The sequence below is a fragment of the Mustela nivalis genome (genome assembly GCF_964662115.1).
Source record: "Mustela nivalis genome assembly, chromosome: 7".
Classification (NCBI taxonomy): Eukaryota; Metazoa; Chordata; class Mammalia; order Carnivora; family Mustelidae; genus Mustela; species Mustela nivalis.
In genome coordinates this window covers 114623997-114631283 of record NC_139026.1, presented here as the reverse complement: position 1 = coordinate 114631283, position 7287 = coordinate 114623997, and the positions used below count along the sequence as shown (strand labels likewise).

The 7287-nt window shown below is 37.2% G+C and overlaps 1 pseudogene across 1 annotated transcript; it reads right to left on the bottom strand.

Moving 5' to 3' along the window:
* Positions 1 to 2479: 2479 nt before the first annotated feature.
* LOC309870349 (methylsterol monooxygenase 1 pseudogene) lies at positions 2480 to 3427 on the bottom strand (annotated as a pseudogene). Its single transcript has one exon. The product of its transcript is annotated as a methylsterol monooxygenase 1 pseudogene (transcript).
* Between the last annotated feature and the right edge of the window lie 3860 nt (positions 3428 to 7287).

Genomic DNA, 7287 nt, shown 5'->3' with positions numbered 1-7287 from the left:
TCCACAATAGCCAAACTGTGGAAGGAGAGGAGATGCCCTTCAACAGATGAATGAATAAAGAAGATGTGGTTTATATATACAATGGAATATTACTCAGACATTAGAAAGGATAAAAACCCAACATTTACATCAACATGGATGTAACTGGAGGGCATTATGCTAAGTGAAATAGGTCAAGCAGAGAAAGTCAGCTATCATACGGTTTCATTATTTGTGGAATGTAAAGAATAACATGGAGGACATTAGAAGGGAGGGAAAAATGAAGGAGGAAAATCTAAAGGGGAGATGAACCATAAGAGACTATGGATTCCTGGAAACAAACCGGGTATTTTAGAGTGGAGGTAGATAGGGAGATGTGTTAGCCCAGTGATGGGTATTAAGGAGGCCATATATTGCATGGTGCACTGGGTATTATACACAAACAATGAATTTTGGAACAATACATCAAAAATTAATGATGTAGTGTATGGTCACTAACATAATAAAAGAATTATAAACATTTTCTATGGGAGGGGGCAAGATGACAGAGAAGTAGGAGACCCTCTTTCAACTGGTCTCCTAAAGTGAGCTGATTATCTACCAGATCACCCTGAACACACACAAAACCAGTCTGAGATGTAGGATTATACACTTCTAGATCACTACAGGGTCAAAAGACACCAGTAGACAGGTAAAGTGGAGTGGGAACTTTGGACTGATATTGGAAGATAAACAAAAGGGGGAGGGAGCCACCAGAAGCCATCCATTAAAAAGTAATACCCCAATACAACAGTGCCCTGTGCTTGGGGACCAACATTAACTTGGAGTCTGGTTAAAAGTACTCAAAAAGAGCAAAAGATCTTAAGGGGGAATTGGTGGAATCAGGCAGTTTGGGGCACAGGCTTAAGCCCACAGAACCAGGATGGGCACCGCCAGCACCATGCCGAAGACACTGTGGCAAAGCATCCAGGCTTCAGTCCCTGAGCCAAAATGACTAGGAGGAGGAATGCCAAACAGAGGAAAAATTCAGAGACTGCCCTCTAAATTAGAGCTATTGGATATGGACAAAAAGAGTATGTCAGAAAGGGAATTCAGGCTAACAATTATCCAAGCAATGGCTAGGTTGGAGAAAACCATTAATGACAACATGGAATTGATTAGGGCAGAAATGAAAGCCACCAGGGAAGATGTTAACAATGTTATCAATGAGTTCCAATCTAATCTAAATTCTCTAGCTGCTAGAGTAACTGGGGCAGAAGATAGAATTTGTGATCTAGAAGACAAAATGATAGAGAAAAAGGATCAGGAAAGGCCTGGGACAAAAAGCTTTGAAACCATGAAAACAAAATTACAGAAATAAATGACGTCATCAAATGTTCCAACGTCAGAATTATGGAAATCCCTGAGGGGGGTGAGAAAGAAAGAAGACCAGAGGGTATAGTTGAACAAATTCTCCATGACAATTTCCCCAATATGGGGAATGGAACCAGTGTTCATGTCCTAGAGGCAGAAGGGTCTCCCCACAAGATCATAGAATCTAGAAACACCTCGAGACACCTGATTGTGAAAATGACAAATCATAATTTTAGACAGGAACTCTTGAAAGCAGCTGGGGGGAAAGATTCATTATGTACAAAGGAAGGTCCATCAGAATAATGTCAGACCTGTCCACAGAAATGTGGCAAGCCATAAAGGACTGTGAAGCCACCTAGATGAAACACATGCTTTCCTAGAAACCTATAAACTTCCAAAGTTGAATCAGGAAGAAACTGGCAACCTGAATAGACCAATATATAGTAAAGAGAGTGAAGCGGTGATCAAAAACCTCCCAAAAAACAAGAACCCAGGACCTGATGGGTTCCATGGGGAATTCTGCCAAACATTCAAAGAGGATATAATACAAATTCTCCAGAAGCTGTTTCAAAAAATGGAAGCAGAAGGAAAACTTCTGGACTCCTTTCATGAAGCCATCATCCGTGCTGGCTCTTCCTGCTTTGGCAGCCTCACTCACGCTGTCAAATGATATGGTTCAACCCATGATACTTTGATGTTTAGGCAATTCCAAAAAATGTTTAAAGTTCAATACGAGGCCAAAACCCTACTAAGAGATTTTCTGAAATGGCCACTATATATTTAGAAGATTTTAAAGACCAATTTCAACTTCAGGCCTATGATATTACTGGGGAAAGACACAGATCAATACTTCTTCCATAACTTAAAACTTTTCTATAAGGTTAGCAACATGGCCTTTACCACTTCCTGATGAAAAATTGTACTTACTTATTTACCTATTTCTACACATACACAGCTTTTATGTAAAGTAGAAAAAGTTCACACTAGGAAGATAATTAAAGGTTGTTAATGTTCTCTGTATCACTTAGCAGCCAAGACACATGTTTATTTCTGCTCTGCGGAAGCAATGGTAGCTACTTGCTTCAATTCAGAAAAAGTGTGTACCTTCAGGAAGGTTTAGATGAGATACTTATTCAGTTTTTTTTTTTCAATCTTCTTCATTGTAAACAACAAATTGGGAGTCTGTTCCTAAAATTCTATCCCACCATGTAAATGTTGAAGCATAGTTTCTGATTAAGTTCATATGGTGGAAATCATGATGCCAAGAACAAGCATAGAAAGGGATCAGATTTAAAGGGTTCAGAGGAATGTCATAACCACTATGGACGTCAACAATTTCTATCAAATGAATAGTCACCCATGCCCAAAGGAGAATGACGTGATCACATAAAAGCATGATTCCAATGAAAAATCCAGTTCCAAGAATCAAAGTTTCCAAGGGATGTGCATATTCAGCTTCCATTCCAAATGGAGCCTAAAACTCATGATGAACTTTATGAATATATTTATATATTCTTTTGTGGTGTAAGAGCCTATGCAGGAAATAGTGCCAGGTATCCTCAATCACCACACAGCCAAAGCATTTTGCCAAAAGCAGGTACCATCTTGGCATTTTTTCCCAATCATGAGATATATTAAAATACTCTGTAAAATAATAAGTTCCACAGATCAAAGGAAGCTGGATAAACAAGTGATTAAAGAGAAGTACTTTAAAACATTTCCACTGGTTTTCCCATGTTTCTCGTTTATCCTTTTGAATTTTGTACTTTTTCATGTAAGGTATAAATTGAAACAAAAATCCAGGTAAACAGAACAAGAAATAAAGGACCTTATGAACTATCAAGGATCCCCATGTTGCAATCTGGAACTTTGTATAATTATCCAACGTTTAGTTCCATGCATTTTTAAATGGTTCTTGTAGAGGGTTCTCAGGTAAAAGTGAATCTACATACTCCACAGCCAAGGATGCTGAACTAAAGATGCTGACACTTTCATTTGTTGCCATTTTTCAAATCTCTGCAGAAAGCCTTAGAATTCTGGATGACTGCGAGGGAACTGCCGGCCACAGCTACCCAGACTCCAGCAGGTGCTACAGCCTCGGAACTTGCCTCTCCGCGTCGGGGGAGGTAGTTTCTTCTAAGAGACCAAAATAACACCCAAAATTAGGTGGGTGGCTCTGTTCTACTCACCAGTTTTATATCTATATAAACACATATATATATATACACATATATGTATATGTATATGTATACATATATATATAGTTTAAAAAAAGGTTAAAAAATTAAATATATATTTATATATATATATTTTATATATATTTAATTAAATATATAAAAAATTAAATATATATATAAATAAATATATATATATATATTTTTTTTTAAAAACTTCTTTTAACCCCCTATATTCTCCCCATGATTTTGGGTCTCCTCTGATTTGGTTAACCCACATTTTTCTGGGATCTTTGCCACCCTTTTAGTATTTTCTTGTCTCGTTCATATATTATTTTTCTTTTCTTTTTTTTTTCATTTATTTATTTTCAGCATAACAGTATCATTATTTTTTCACCACACCCGGTGCTCTATGCAATCCATGCCTTCTATAATACACACCACCTGGTACCCCGACCTCCCACCCCCCCGCCACTTCAAACCCCTCAGATTGTTTTTCAGAGTCCATATATTCTTATCTGGATAAAATAACAAGGCAGAAAATCTCACCACACACACACACACAAAAGAACAAGAGGCAAGCCCAAAGGCTAGGGACCTAATCAATTCTTAAATTGGTAATATATCAGATTTAGAGTACAGCATGACGATTCTAAGTGCTAGCTGGGCTCGAAAAAGGCATGGATGATATTAAAGAATCCCTGTCTGGAGAAATAAAAGCCCTTTCTGGAGAAATAAAAGAACTAAAATCTAACCAAGTTGAAATAAAAAAAAGCTATTAATAATGTGCAATCAAAAATGGAGGCTCTTACTGCTAGGATAAATGAGGCAGGAGAGAGAATTAGAGATATAGAAGACCAAATGATAGAGAATAAAGAAGCTAAGCAAAAGAAAGACAAACAACTACTAGACCACAAGGGAATAATTTGAGATATAAGTGATACCACAAGACAAAACAATATTACAATAAATGGGATTCCAGAAGAAGAATAAAGAGAAAGGGGGGCAGAGGGTATATTGGAGTGAATTATTGTAGAGAATTTCCCTAATATGGCAAAAGGAACAAACATTAAAACCCAGGAGATGCAGAGAACTGCCCTGAAAATCAATAAAAAAGATCCACCCCATCATATAATAGTAAAATGTACAGATCTTAGTGATAAAGAGAAAATCCCGAAAGAAGCCCAGGGAAAAAGTCTGTAACATACAATGGTAAAGAAATTAGATTGGCAGCAGACTTATCCACAGAGATCTGGCAGGCCAGAAAGAATTGGCATGATACGTTCAGAGAACTAAATGAGAAAAACATGCAGCCAAGAATACTATATACAGCTAGGCTATCATTGAAAATAGAAGGAGAGATAAAAAGCTTCCAGGACAAACAAAAACTAAAAGAATTTGTAAACACCCATGCAGATTTACAGAAAATATTGAAAGGGTTCCTATAAGCAAAGAGAGAGCCTGAAATTAGTAGACAAGAATGGAACAGAGACAATATACAGTAACACTCACCTTACAGGCAATACAATGGCACTAAATTCCCATCTGTCAATATTTACCATGAATTTAAATGGACCAAATATCCCAATCAAAAGACACAGGATATCAGAATGGATTAAAAAAAATTAGTATGCTGTCTATAAGAAACTAATTTTAGACCCAAAGACACCTCCAGATTTGAAGTAAGGGGGTGGAAAACAATTTACCATGCTAATGAACATCAAAAGAAAGCTGGGGTGGCAATCCTTAGATCAACCAGAATGTAAGTCAAAGACTATAATAAAAGATGAGAAAGGACACAATATCATAGTCAAAGGGTCCGACCAACAAGAATATCTAACAATTTTAAATATCTATGCCCCTAACATGGGATCAGCCAACTATATAAACCAATTAACAAAATCAAAGAAACACATCAACAATAATACAATAATAGTAGGGAAACTTAACACCCCCCTTACTGAAATGGACAGATCATCCAAGCAAAAGACCAACAAGGAAATAAAGGCCTTAAATGTCACACTGGATCAGATGGACATCACAGATATATTCAGAACATTCCATCCCAAAGCAACAGAATACACATTCTTCTCTAGTGCACATAGAACATTCTCCAGAATAGATCACATCCTGGGTCACAAATCAGGTCTCAACTGATACCAAAAGATTGGGATCATTCCCTGCATATTTTCAGACCACAACGCTCTGAATCTAGAATTCAATCACAAGAGGAAATTTGGAAAGAACCCATATATATATATGGAGGCTAAAGAATGAATGGGTCCACCAGGAAGTTAAAGAAGAATTTTAAAACTCATGAAAACAAATGAAAATGAAAACACAACGGTTCAAAATCTTTGGGACACAGCAAAGGCAGTCCTGAGAGGAAAATATATAGCAATACAAGCCTTTCTCAGGAAACAAGAAAGGTCTCAAATACACAACCTAACCCTACACCTAAAGGAGCTGGAGAAAGAACAAGAAAGAAAGCCTAAACCCAACAGGAGAAGAGAAATCATAAAGATCAGAGCAGAAATCAATGAAATAGAAACCAAAAGAACAATAGAACAAATCAATGAAATGAGGAGCTGGCTCTTTGAAAGAATAAGATTGATTAACCCCTGGCCAGACTTATCAAAAAGAAAAGAGAAAGGACCCAAATTGATAAAATCACGAATGAAAGAGGAGAGATCACAACCAACACCAAATAAACACAAACAATTATAAGAACATACTATGACCAACTATACGCCAACAAATTTGACAATCAGGAAGAAATGGATGCATTCCTAGAGATGTATAAACTATGAAAACTGAGCTAGGAAGAAATAGAAAACTGAACAGACCCATAACCAGTAAGGAGATAGAAGCACTCATCAAAAATCTCCCAACAAACAAGAGTCCAGGGCCAGATGGTTTCCCAGGGATATTTCTACCAAACATTTAAAGAATTTATTTCTATTCTCCTATAACTGTTCCAAAACCTTGAAATGGAAACTTCCAAACTCATTTAATAAGGCCAGCATTACCTTGATCCCAAAGCAAGACAAAGACCGCATTAAAAAAAAAAAAAAAAAAAAAAAGAATTACAGACCAATATCCTTGATGAACACAGATGCAAAAATTCTCAGCAAACCACTAGCCAATAGGATCCAACAGTACATTAAAAGGATTGTTTACCACGACCAAGTGGGATTTATTCCTGGGCTGCAAGGTTGGTTCAACACCCATAAAATCAATGTGATACAATACATTAATAAAAGAAAGAACAAGAACCATATGATACTCTCAATAAATGCTGAAAAAGCATTTGACAAAGTACAGCATCCTTTCTTGATCAAAACTCTTCAAAATGGAGGGATAGAGGGTACATACTTCAGTATCATCAAAACCATCTATGAAAAACCCACAGTGAATATCATTCTCAATGGAGAAAAATGGAGACCTTTTCTGCTAAGGTCAGGAACATAGCAGAGATGTCCATTATTACCATGCTATTTGTGGAGAGCCATGTAACAGCTGCTAGAAGTCATGTAGACGGATGTGTCTGAGGAGGCAAGGCTGTGAATGATCAACCCAAGGTATTTGGGTGCGTTCATGGGTGACGTACATTCTATACTGGGAGTCTTAATAGAGGTCCATGATTAATCAGGTGTCACGGAAAAGGCACATAAACAGAGTGAACAATAAGTTTCGGGGGCTCACGTCAGTGGGCACGAGCCCCCCGCATGATATGGATTCAAGTCACCTGTATCGTTTCTGATTGGACCTTATCTACCCT